Here is a 13,756-nt window from a genome sequence, read left to right as displayed (position 1 = left end):
CCGTCAGACGAATGCCGAGCAGGAGAAATTTATGTTCACTAATTTGTCGCTGTACTTAAATACACGACGATCATGTCTAGATTAATGTTTTTGAATTAAACGACGGCTTAATTGGCTGCTCGACCCGTTCCTCTCCCTTCCACACCTCTGTATTGCACGGTGCCAATGTTTCATTCATAATCCCGGGCCCTTTATTTTATACTCGGGGGTTACACTTTCCCCGCTGTTATTATTATTATTATTATATATTTTTTTTAATACGTATTTTGCTTCAGGTTCATTTAATAATTAGACAACGTTAGTTATTTAATTTATTTCGTTTCCGCCGAGCGAGCGAGTGATACAATAACAATAAAAAATATTTTTAAGCGCAGCTTTAGTAATTGCTTTGGGTCCGTATAATATATAATGATTATTTTTTAATTAACTAGGTTAATAAGCTCGTTTAATTAAACGAAAATACTACTAATATAATATTATAATACCTACAAAAATAATTGGCGGATAACACGATATTATAGTTTTTAATTATTCGTTTGACTAAAAAATAATAATATCGGTCGTTAATAAAATGCTTTAGTTTCACTTTTTAATAGATTGGTTGATTGTTTTTTTTTTTTCATTTATAATGCCAACGTTTGGCCAATAACACCGGAACGCCTCTAAATTGCCTATGTGGAACGCCGTTCTACGCTGATCAGGCTTATGAATATATTTTTCAAGCAACTACCTCCATGATGGAAACGCTGTGTTAATATTGTTATTAAACGCAATCTTACTTGCAATGAAGAGTTATCCGTTTCACCGCCTACTCGCTCGTTAATAGATAATCGTTATTTAATATTTAATGAATAGTAAAGTATAGTAAGTATAGATATTCAATCGTACGTTAAATACTGAAGTTTTCATTGGAGAGCCAATAACCTCGTTATTTCAGTGTTTGGTGTGTTTTATGAATGGGATACACGTTCATTACAAGTGAATGCAATTTTCATTCTTTAAATAACTACACAACCGTGTGTCGTAAAGTTTTGAATGCACACTCGCACTAGGTGGCTAATAATAATCACTGTGTGTAGGTGTTTTGCTGTTGATTGTGTTGTGAAACTTGTTTGTTTGGAATTTCCACACCGAACAAAACTTATTATCCAATCAACAAAATCGAATTATTGGTAATTTTCCCGACCACCGCATTCGGTAGCATAACGGTCGCTGTCCGTTTAAATTGGGCCTGACCGTGTGTTTTGCCACGTTAAAACCATAATATATGATGTTATATTCTATGAAAACGATAAGTATGTTTTTTACTCGCTGCTTCGCGCCCTTATGCGTTTATTATCGCTTTTTTAACTCTATCGGTGTGTGTGTGTGTGGGTGTGTCGGGGACGTTGACTCTCGTTTGACCGCCTTTTATGCTCTCGGAATGAATGCTAATGAGTTTTTGTCGTGTATGCGATGACATGCGGTGGTGCTTAACGTCTTTCGTAAATAGATCAAAAGGGTTGAGGGCGAGCAAGACGATCGAGTGGTTGCATATTTTTGAGAACGTGATTCGGTGTTATAATCGTGGCGTTCGCTGTCGCCGCCATGGTAATTAATTCGTTAATATCGTTATAATGAGAGAGGCGCCCTTTAGTGTACCATATATATATATATAACATGTGGTGTTGAGTGTGTAAGCGATGATAATATGGAAATCGTGTACTTCCTACAAGGGGGTGAAGGAGGGGAGGCGGGTCTACGAGGGCTAGACAAGATTTATACCGTCGGACTAATCGAGTAAAAATAATCTCACGACCTCTCCCCCCCCCCCCGCTCTCCTTATCTCGTTGGATTGATTAATTACCAATATTGGTATAAGAGGATCGGTTTTTGTTTTCCACACCATTGGGAAATAACCCTAATTCGTCGTTGTTCGACCCGGTTAGAGCATTTTATCATTATACAGTCGATTATTTTACAATTGAAATACACTCAACCGCAATATTATAATAGTGCGCATACGATTAACGGCCCTTTGCTCGACAACACTTTTTTTTTTTTAAACTCTTTATGATTAAATCAATATTGTACGTTTTACCAACACATTACATTTTTTTGTTACAGGAATGATGCAATCCGTCTAACGGCTAAATAAGTAAGTAATAAAGCGATATTGTGTTATTCCTCCTCTCATCTGGGCGCCTCAAGATTAGTTGGTCAACGTTAGTTCGCATCAGCCGTATAAAAAAAGTCCCCGTATAGATCTAATTCTAAACGTATTGTAGAATAGTTGAATAACATTAAACTGCTACATCAAAGAGTAAACATGCTTGTAAAGGACAAAAGAAATTATTTTACTTGAAGTTCAGATTGTGTGGTAAACGCTCAGTCGTCCGTTAAGTAAATAAAATTGCAGACAATGCAGTGTGTACTATTCGAAGATAAAACTTCAATAACTTCTAGCTAATACTGGGAAAGTCGATAGTCTTCTGTATGCAGCTTAGCTTTTTATTCAAAATCTATAACAATAAGTACTATATTTATTAGTTATCACATTCAAACAAATTTTTAAAATCAACTGACTTATGTATCCTATTCCACATAAGAATATTAAATCAACGATAATTTACAATAACATTCTTTAAAGAGCTTTGAGTATTTCCTATTCTTCAACTTTGTTGAATAAATATTACTTGCAAACATTTTTAGAGTTTAAAAATCAAACTATTAAACTAAGAAATAAAACCAATTCAATGACATTGTATTAAAATGTCTCAAACTTCAAATCTAGCTATAGGTACTATGTATTCCAGAAAATATTTTGCAGAACTTAAGAATTTTCATGAGAATCTGTGACACCATTAACTTTACATATTATGATGAGCCAATATTATTATTTAAATAATAATCCGCACGACCAATGTTATTACAATTTGAACACAACGTTTGCACATGACCAACAATGCCGCAAAAGTAACAATACTAGTAATAATTTTCTACATTCACAATTAATCAACTATTTTTCATCGTTTTTGTAGTACATCTTAAACCCGCAATTTTTCTTGAACAAAAGTATCACGTGAGCGAATAACACGATGAAGTAGACGGAAAACATTAATAACATGACGTAATCCTATTACAGCTAATCCTCCTTAATTTAATATAGTATTATATTATGTTTCTAGTGAAGTCCATTGTAAAATGAAAATAATAATCCTCAGACAACGGCGATACGCCAGTCACTCTGATCGTATAGGGAATGTGTGTAGGATAACGTAGTTACATTTTATGGCCATTGTTTGATTCCAATTGCTTTTTGGACATAATTAAAATCATGATAGTTTACGAGAAACACAATCCGTATTTTTCGGAATTCCATCGGAGCCGGCAAATCACACAATTCATTAGAAATGAATAGTGAAAGAAAAAACATCTAAAAATTTGGCGTTTTATATAGTATCAATAGCGGTTAGCTAAGAATTTATTTATCTTGGAAGACTAGAGAGAAGTATGAGTTGAGATCTGATTTTTTATTTCCTACAAGTATTTTCAGCAGATAACAATTCCAAGAAACCGCAATATTTTCTCACAAATCCGATTTCAACCCAAACACGGTTTAGGTTGAAATTGTTAATATTTTTTAAGTGCCAAGTAATAAACTACAACTATAATAGAATTTTGATGATTAATGGTCATGCAACTATATTCTTCGTATAGTACTCTATAAATCATAATTAATAAAATATAATTATTGTAATACAAAATTCACACTATGAGAACAAAGTGAATGCAAACAAGTATGCGTTGGACTGAAAGTTCGTCATGGTTATTGTATGATGTATGATATGTACACACAAAAGAATTATTCCTTTTTTTTTTTTTTCTTTTTAAACCCCTATCGCTCCCGTAGCGAAGGCGTCGCAGTGACGTGGGATATAGGAATGACTGCAATTCGTGCTGGTATATTATGAAAACAATATAATAATGGGATCGAAGGAAAAAGGAGTACCTACACATATATATATATATATATATATATATATATTATATAGAGTGTACTGGCCGCGGTAGTACACCGACATTCCGGCAAATACCTTTATAGAGCACTGCCTTCTATACATTGTCGGCGCAAAGAGACCCCTCTGGTGGCTTTTAGTTTTAATAAAACAGTGCGCTCTCCTCGGCCCTCGTCGTCGTCGCGGCAGCACTCTTGGCCAAGAGACAAAACGGTGGCAATTGTTCGCGTCACACTAGCTGGCAAAGGACATAAAAAAAAAAATTTTAAAAAAATGTAAAAAACGAGTACCGAGTTCTTGACAATAAGCTGTTTCTGAGCGATTGCGTTTGGGGGGAGGGGGGAGGGGCGTGCAATTATTCCAGAAGAAGAGAATAATTACTTCCGAACGGCCGACAGACGCTCGTGTCCGTGTATTTAATAGTGGCGAGCCCACTAACGGTAATGACGGTAATTGAAATAATTGTCACGTTTCAGAAGGGGAAAAAACGGGGTAGAAATCGAGTCGAGCGTGTAAAAATAGTATTACACAAATTGTGTATTCGATAAATAAAAAAAATACATATATATACATATTTTTTTACAAATAATTTTCTTATATCAGATATAAATTCTATATATATATATATAGGACTTTCGGCACTGTATTTTCCGAGCTCGGTTTCGCCAAACGGCATAAATAAATAAATACAACTACATCCGTTTTTTTTCCCGCTATATTTTTTTTAAAACGATATAATATTATTTATATTATATGCGATATATTTTTAGTCGCAACGAAAAAGTAAACAATAAAAAGTACTTATTTATTGTAAAAAATTGATTTTCGTTTTTATATCTCGTTGTGATTCAACGTCGTCGTCGTTCGACCGCGACCCAAAAGCCAAAATTCGTCCTAGTAATAATAATTTATGGCCACCGCCGTCGGTATTCACATTGAATAGTCAAAACCCACAGTAACAATATAACAACAATGATTGTATTTCAACCGTTTTCAATTAATACACTATTTTACAATTAATGTAACGCGTACGCTTGCCGACAAAAAAAAAATCAATAGCAGTTTTGGGTAGCACCGAAAACGGAAAGCCAAAGGCCATAACGGCGAATTATTTTTACTCCCAATTAATTTAAATTCGTTTTTTTTATTGTTGTCCATTTCGATGGAATAATATTCTTCACTAGAAATCACAGTGGAAAAAAAAAGCTACACATTTTTAGTAATAGTGTTTGTTAGAGACATAATATATTTATGTGTCGTTCATTGTAAAAGTCTTTGCATTTATTGGAGTTGCTTTTCTTTGAAAAACACGATTAAATGTGATTTCATCAAACAAAAATATGGATATTTTAAAAAATTGGAGTTACACCACCTATACAATAACCGATTTAATGTCTGAGGTATTAATGTTAAATTAGTCGATATTTATGGGCATGTAAAAATCTTCATTGGTTGTCAATTAAATAAATGATAATTGTTACAAAGCGGTTTTTTCAAATAAAATTGCCGTTCTACAAAAAATATAACAGTATCCGAATTGGTCTGTACCGAAATTTAGACAAATCATTGATTTTTCATTTTGAGACTACCGAGTTTCTCAGAAAAGGGCACACGCTGAAAAAAAAAATGGTAGGTACATCGAATTCGGCTAAGTGAAATGTAATCATCAGATTTCTCTTCGATCAAAGCCAAGCGCCCGACATTTTTTTTTCTTCCAGCCAACCCCGTTTGGTCAGAGGTCTTGCAGCCACCAAACGACATGTGATTTATTTTTTTTTGCCCCCGCCGTCCAGAACGAATGGCTTTGGTACGGCGACGGATGGTCGTTGAATCTGTTGTGTTCAGACGAGGTCTGTAGGCTTTTAACTCAAGTTGTCGAAACCGTTTTGTAAGACGAGCACAGGTGCACATTTTGCAAAACCCAAAGCAGGATGTTGTCAGAGTGTCGCACGATTATGCTATACCGAACAACCTTTGAACGTTGACCACGTGACCACGGTGCAGGGGCAAAATGTATGTAGATGTAGTAAATTCAACCAGGTAACCGGAGACGCGGTGTAATATTATGTGAATTTTTGGTTTGTTGTTCGTCGGCCTCTTCCAGCGGGTCTCGCGAGACCGCCGGGCGAAATTAATTATTTGTTAACCCAAAAAACCACCCACGGTGCTCGGCGAACGTCCGGCATGCAGTCAAAACTTAATCCGGTTAGGTTTTGTGTCGGTGCTAAATTAATTGCCGCCGGTTGATCGATATGCCACAACAAGATGCGCCGGTTGGAAAGTAGTAATTATTTCGGTCGAACGGAAAGGTCGGTGGAACGCACAAAGCAATCCAATAGGTTTGACTGGTATCGCGGTACAAACGCACGATAAATGATAGCTGCGATCAAACGATACTCGTTCGGGGTCGGATTAACCTGTACACCGAAAACGGGCTAGAGCCGAAGTGAATAATACACGGTGAACGCGCAGTCAAGTTCTTCGTGATCAAATTTCAAACGTCAGCCGACCAGGAGCCGCCGCTAAGATGAGAACGCTGGCTTAAATAGCGTTATAAAGTATACAAAAAAAAAAAAAATAAAAACCGCCACGCTATTAGGGAAAAAACCAAGATGGAAATATAAAGGTAAATCGCAGTCGATAAACATACAACAGTAGTAATGATGTTAACTCATTCTTGGAGTAAATAAGTAAGGACGAGAGGAAACAGTGATGTATAAAAAGGATCCATGTCATAAAGTATTTTTATAAAACCGTTTGCACATACTTCAAATTTGTTTTAGCTTTGACGGTGAACTGAGACGGTTTTCAACTATGTGGTAAACTATGTGTTGTTAAAACCTTTTTTGTGTGTCTGGACAACTACTGTCGGACTAGGTATCGTTTAACAGTGTTTTGAGTAAATACCGTCCTGGTAAATTGCAACTGCTAAAGCGTATTAAAAATGAATTGATCGTCTCTTGCCGGGAAACGTTCCGGGTTTTTGGGCGTAAAAAACCGCAGAGAAACCACACGTGACGTGACGTCGCCTTTAAAAAGGTGTTGCGGACGATTACGGTAAATTCGGGTGAGCTGATTTGACCGGCGAATTAATGTTAGCCGCCGGTTTCGACCAACTTTTCGCGGTAACAGACCTGAAAAACCTTCAACTCTCGCTGGACCGTATACATTTAATGCGTATGATAAGTTAATCTACACGGCCCACCCGAACAGTTCAATCCGAATTAAATTATCATAATCAATTGCAATGTGTTTCTGCGCGCACAACACAATAATATAACACGTTTCGTGTCTACGCTTGACTTAACGATCGGCAACCGTCAGGACGAGAAAAACGCCTTTTCCCAAAGTAGTTAACAAAAGTTCAACGAAATAATCCGCTTGTACAGTTTTGTATTCCAAAGCGTAAATCGAGTAAACTTTATAACCGTTGGCGTTTCCATGATCAACACCACCCGGCTATACATGCGTATTGACTTCTAATGTCCTTCAATGTGATCATCTATAAAATATAAAGGACAATGGAAGATAAACATACATATATAGAGAGAGAGAGAGTGAGAGAGAGAGAGAGTGATCCAAAACTGGGATCATTTGTTGCCAGAAAACGTTTATATTGGTTTTAGATGTTTGTTTGGCCGAGTAAACAAATTCAAGTAGTAATCCATAGGAATCAACGAGGATAAGACGGACAGCCGTAGATTGTGGCTGTGTACAACCGTGATGGACATTGAATAGACTATAAATGGGCGAGTAGCTATAAGTAATAACGGTATAGCGACAAAATAATAAATGTGAATTCGAGGACAGACAGGGATTTGGCTGACCGACCCTATATTTTGTATGGGGGATAAGGCGCGAGAAGGATAAATGGAAGAAAATGTCTGCTGACTTATTGATAACACGCATAAGACCCGTTTATTTTGTCAGTCCGTACCGTCTAAACGTTTTAACTAATTGCATAAAATATAATAATACCGTTTTTCAAGACATTTTTGAAACAATCGTGTCGACAATTCGATTTAGAATGTTAGATGGATTGCAGCAAGTGGTGGTAAACGGGTGTCGTTGTTTCGATTAAAACTTTACTCATCAATTTAAACACACACACGAGTCACGGAGTTTGTTCAAGATTGACGTTGCCGATAACATGTACTATGGTGGTATAACAATTTTTTTTTTTACTCGCATTTCTTAAAAAAAAAAACAGTAATAAACGTTTGCTGTTTGCTTTTTTACCGCAGCTCCGACGACGGTTTTGTACCAAATAAATGCATTCGAGTCCGTTCGCACAATAAGTATATAGGATATCGGCAACCGACCGTTTACAGTATATCAGTAACCATTGTTAGATGCCCGCTGGATTTCATTACATCTTTGACCTCTATATAACCTCTATATATAAAGATATTTTTTATCCAACTTGTTGTTACCGCAGTGAATTCGATTTAAACACACACACACACAAACACACATGCGATACGGTCACAGTATAATATATTCGATTGAAAATCGTTTTGAAAATTTAAATCCCAACAATAAAAAGGGAACCGAGTAAATTTATGCAAAGCCATTGCGCGACTTGTCAAAAGGTCTGTTTTAAATAACAGTTTTTTTTAAGTTGATTTCAAAAAAAAAATACAGTTCCAAATCCGGTTAGGTTAAAAAGCAGCTAATACAAACGGTTCGATAAGCTTCAAAGGTAGTATTCGTAGCTTAGGTAATCGATGGTACATACCAACAAATGTGTGACACGTGTTAAAAACTACTATCATAATTGACACGAGCAGTGTGCCAATTAAATTGTCCTACAACGATTTTTATTTTTTAATTGATTCCACATTATAGAGAGAGAAAAAACGCTTAGCCCTCAACTACCAACAATATGGCTATCGCCATCAATTCGACAATTAAAAAATAGCTGGTTGTTGTTTTTTTTTTCCTTCAAATTAACGGTTAAACGTAATGAGTTCCATTGGGATTTTATTTTTTTTTCCCCTTCCGCTGTGAAAATATATATGGCCTGCCCCGAGATTTAATCAACGCGAATCAAAACCCTCGGCGACCTTTATTCGGAGTTATTAATGGTGTACTCGGCGGAAGAGAGAAAAGGCAGTTAATTACATTTTACGAATGACCGCCGAGCTGTTAACGTACAGTTTACTGGATGATAACAACACAGTAAAGATGTTACTATCCTCGAGCTGTGTGTCGTGTTCTCAGGTTGTAATATTCGACAAGATAAACTGGAAAATTAAAAAAAAATAAACAAATACGGTGGCCTGTCTTTGAAAACGGTATATTTCATCATTTGATTACCATTCTACATATAGTTGTATTAAGTTACCGCGTTTGTGGCAAATTCTGTAGCCTTTGAGAATTTGCTTATCGAGTTAACTACAATTTGGATTTCAATTAAAGACCCGTTCGAGCGAAAAACTTTGTTCCGAGGCGTCGGAAAACCTCAGGAAATTATTCTATTCAAAAGTGTTGACAGAGTCTTTGGTGAAACGCCGCTAGACGTTTTACTAGTCGTATCGAGCTATAATGTACTTAAAAAAAACCGGGTTTTATGCTCTTTACACATTGTCGGAGTAGACCGGAACGTGTGATAATGATAACCCAGCTGCTTTACTCACACATTCGGTCTGGTGGCAAAGATCAAGACCCCGAGCTTATGCTAATGAATTGTGGCGCGTTGAGTTTCAGCGGTGGCGGTGGCTTTTTGTACTTATCAGAAAGTTTTAATTAAACGCGGGGCTAATGCGAGGGGGGGCGCAAAAGGCCGGGACACTGGGCTTCACAAGTAAAGGGGGTAGGGAAAACTCAACTGCTACTGCTCTATCCGTCTGTTTCGCAGTGGCCCTCCGGGGAACAATAAAAAGAACCGGCTAATTTCAAGTCTTCGTGCCGTTATGCTCCGCGTCGTGTTTCTCTGCAATAGTAAAACCATGTAGTTGCTTTCTCTTCGTTAAATTTATTTATTTTTTGACACGTGTTCCCCCCGCGTAAGCACGTCCTCCCGTCCATCGCGTTGTGTTGTGCTTTTAAGATTTTTCGCACCCACACACACACATAACGCATAATATAATATTATTATCAACCTCGGTTAAAGTTTATTCACAATTTTACATCTGCGAGTTCACTTCGCTTAACAACGACAAATGCGTGTTGCTGTCTGTCTGCGGGGTCGTAGGGGATCCCTTCGGGGGGGGGGGGGGCCACAATACATAATATCGTTTAATTACAGCACTACTGACGAAAAATCCCAAATTCAATGACCAATACAATGTTATTAACCTTTTCCCTTACCAGAAGAGTTAGAAATTTCTTTTCTTGTCTCCCCCATTTTTAGAGCAGTGTTCGAACTGATGGTCTGGGACTAAATAATGAAGATCGATCTGGCGTGTGTACATATAAAGTATAAAAGAATTTCAAAAATCTGTAGTCAAACTTTTGTTTAGTTGAGAACCCCCCCCCCCCAAAAAAAAACCCCTCGAGACATGTTTGTAACACAGGCAAAAATACAAGAATACCACAAGAAGAAAACTGAAATCTTAAAAATCCTCTGTTTGGCACGTTTACCTTGTACGTATGTTGTGTTACTTTTTGTACGCGTTTAATGTTTTTTTTTTTTTTTTTTTAAATGGATTTTAAAGTGCAGGAAATGTCTTGCATATCATTTAGTTTATTTATTTTTGACGCTATTCAATACGACTCAAAGGGAAAACGCATTTTTAACACGTTTAAGACATGAACAGTCAATTTACCAATACAATCCGGTTTAACACATGTGTTAATCATAACGTAAACATGCGTTTTCATATTACCGTAGAACGTGTTGTAAAATAACCACCCGGCACACAAAGTAACTAAAAAAAAAAATATAAAAAAAGTTGTTTTCTAAATTAAATAGCTATATTTTGTTACATTTTAAACGAAGACAACGTAGAAAACGACACTAGAGAAAAAAATATACTGTATTTCTACTCTGTGATTTTTATTTTGATGAAAACTTTTCCAATAAAAAATTGGCGGCCATTACTCGTCTATGGAATACGCTCAACCGGCAAAGTTATGAAGTATACTTGAAAAAAGACTAGTTATTGTATATGAAATTATTATTATTGTTTTGATATCGATAACACGAGAAAAAAACAAATAAAGTTGTTTTTTTTTGTTTTCGTTTTTGATAAATAGCTGATAATAACAATATGTTAAATCATAGTGACTAATGCAAATGTTTTTAATATATAAATTCGTTTGAGTTCGCATGACTACGGTGTTGGCTATGAACCTTTACTGTGTATATTTTGTTTTAATCAAGCGTATAAGACAAATGGCATATATTATAATATTATCGCACTATACTTTAACCTTGTACGTTTATAACCTCTGGTTTTCAAAAACGAGCTCCGTTTATTACTCAGAGCGTTAAAATAATATATAAATATATATTTATACATACTTATATTACATGGAGAGATACTTTACTAGCCGTTGAGTACATATAGACACTTACACAGGCCGGTCCTGTCGCAGGCACTGCCGCTGTTGTTATGGATGCAAACAAACCCGGTAGAGATATATTACTGCATGCACGGCGGACAAGATGAATGTATGGATGATACCAGGTATAGGACAATGCGACTCAATCGAGTAAATCGTTTTTGCCGCCCCAACAATAGGGAAACGCGTATATAATGTCTTTTACATGAACCGGAGGCGAAACAAATCAACCCGGCGAGTGTTCGGGAAGTTTAGCAAGTGCTGCCTCTACGTTGCATTGCAAGGCTATTTATAAGTCGTCGCACACCATTCATCGGAGCCGTGCGTTTTTGACCGACCTGTAAACCTGTCGTCATAATTATGTTATTATATTGTTGTACTGCCTCTAAAAATGATAAATATTTTACACACAGGAGACGACGATAACGGAGTGTAATTTCGAAATGGGCCATCCGGGTAAAAGTTTTAAAGATGAAAAAAGTCACAACTGTATTGTTAATGATGGATAACCCCAAATTTGATTACGGAAGACTGTGTCGCGTGGTCGCGTCAAGTCGACCTCCGTAAGTCGTTCAATATTAATCATTTTGTTCCCGACATAATTTCATTGTCTCCCGAACACAAATCAATCGAGCCTGGGCGAAGTAGCATCGCAGTATCAAAAGCAATTGAACGGCATAGCTGATAACGGAGAAACGAGTACAGCACAACCCAGGCCGTTCAATAATCACTTTACTTAATTATTCACATAAACTATGTGTAAATAACCAATACAAACGAAAAAAGACAATTTTAGTAAATTAAAAAATAAGATATCGCACTCGACTCTAAAAAAATCTCATCTCATCGATCCAGCTTGTTCGACGTTATCTCTATAAATAACCTTACCCAGCCTAAACATCTATACAACTTTAGTCATGTGGGAATATGTGGATTTCGTCAAATATCCAGATTATCTGGATTAAAACGGATTATTCGGTTTTTAAAATCATTTATTTCCTATCCAAGTTTATTTGTAATCAAATTTGTATTATTCAACCTAGATTAGAAAAAAAATCTGGTTAATTCGGGTAGTTTATAAATCAGAATTTCAGTCCACTTTTTGATATGCACTGTATGTGTTTTATATGTATCTACATTTCCTCAAAATGGCATACATTTTGACTAAACGAATGTTTTCAAACATGAAGTGCTGTATTTTAATTAAATAAATCACTTTCTAGTAACACAACTTTACGCATAAGCCGAACAAAACCAAATTTAAGTCTTATCGAGCAACAAGATCATCGTTGGCCGATCTCCCATCTTTATTGTCAACGCAAGAACAACTAGAAGACACTCCAAACGTACACAAGTCATTATATTGTTATTATGACTTGCAGAGAGCTCGACGATTGTAGCACAGACTCAGTGTTGTCAGTGCTTATATGTTTCTAAATGAAATTCGGATCTCGGTTTTGGTGGAATAAAAATTCTAGTCATGAAAACTATTACACAATATGTCGTTGTCATAATTCATAATTCATGGCTGATCGCACGATTCCGTTACACGGCCAACATGTGTGCACAGTGTTATATGAAAAACATATACATTTTTATCAAAAATAAAACGAAACGGATTTATAATTGCGGTGCGGTTACCTGTCCGTCTATGTTTTATATTGTTACTACGTGAGACAATGTCACAAAAACCCATTTTGAATTTACCAATTTTGCAATTTCGCCCGCTATATAGATGTAATCTTTTAAATTAAAAATATTTACCACAAAGTATCACGGACGATCAGTGTGAACGACGCCAAATCGAAAAACTGACACCATAATCACTAACAGGTAACGTCATTTCTATTCCCTACCTTTGAGGTATACAATATTGTGTCTTTTATAACGTTTAACATATTTGCATACCATATAAAATTTGTAGCTTTTACAAGAGTTATATACAAGAGTTTTTCCCATTATGTAATGTTTGAATATTTAAACTTATTAAAAAAACAACGTCGTTTGTTTTAAAATTAGTTATCGAAAATTGAGATCGTTTTGTTTTTAGATTAATATATTTTTATAGGTAATAAATTGATTGTGATTTTATTCATATCATTTCTGTACATATTATGATTTGTATTATTTATTATTTATGATCAATGCACAATAATTATGGAATTAAAAACATTTCACGAGTTTAAAACATTTTTTTTTAAAGTTGATATCATGTTGTATTCTAATAAAAATATACGTCATATTTATTA

General features: G+C 35.8%; 1 protein-coding gene across 1 annotated transcript in view; it reads left to right on the top strand.

The window, feature by feature from the left end:
• LOC126843210 (uncharacterized) overlaps positions 1-13,756 on the top strand; it is a 181,986-nt gene that overhangs the window by 83,782 nt on the left and 84,448 nt on the right. The window contains exon 3 of the mRNA XM_050580584.1: positions 2,107-2,137. The gene's annotated coding sequence lies outside the window, so the exon portion shown is untranslated. The remainder of the gene's footprint in view (positions 1-2,106; positions 2,138-13,756) is intronic.

The sequence above is a fragment of the Adelges cooleyi genome, unplaced genomic scaffold (assembly GCF_023614345.1).
Source record: "Adelges cooleyi isolate 19-005CV unplaced genomic scaffold, UGA_ACOO_1.1 ACOO_flye_CR_arks_rails_tigmint_CR_PRNA_574, whole genome shotgun sequence".
Classification (NCBI taxonomy): domain Eukaryota; kingdom Metazoa; phylum Arthropoda; class Insecta; order Hemiptera; family Adelgidae; genus Adelges; species Adelges cooleyi.
Note: the sequence above shows the minus strand (reverse complement) of the source record. Positions and strands in the feature narration are given on the sequence as shown.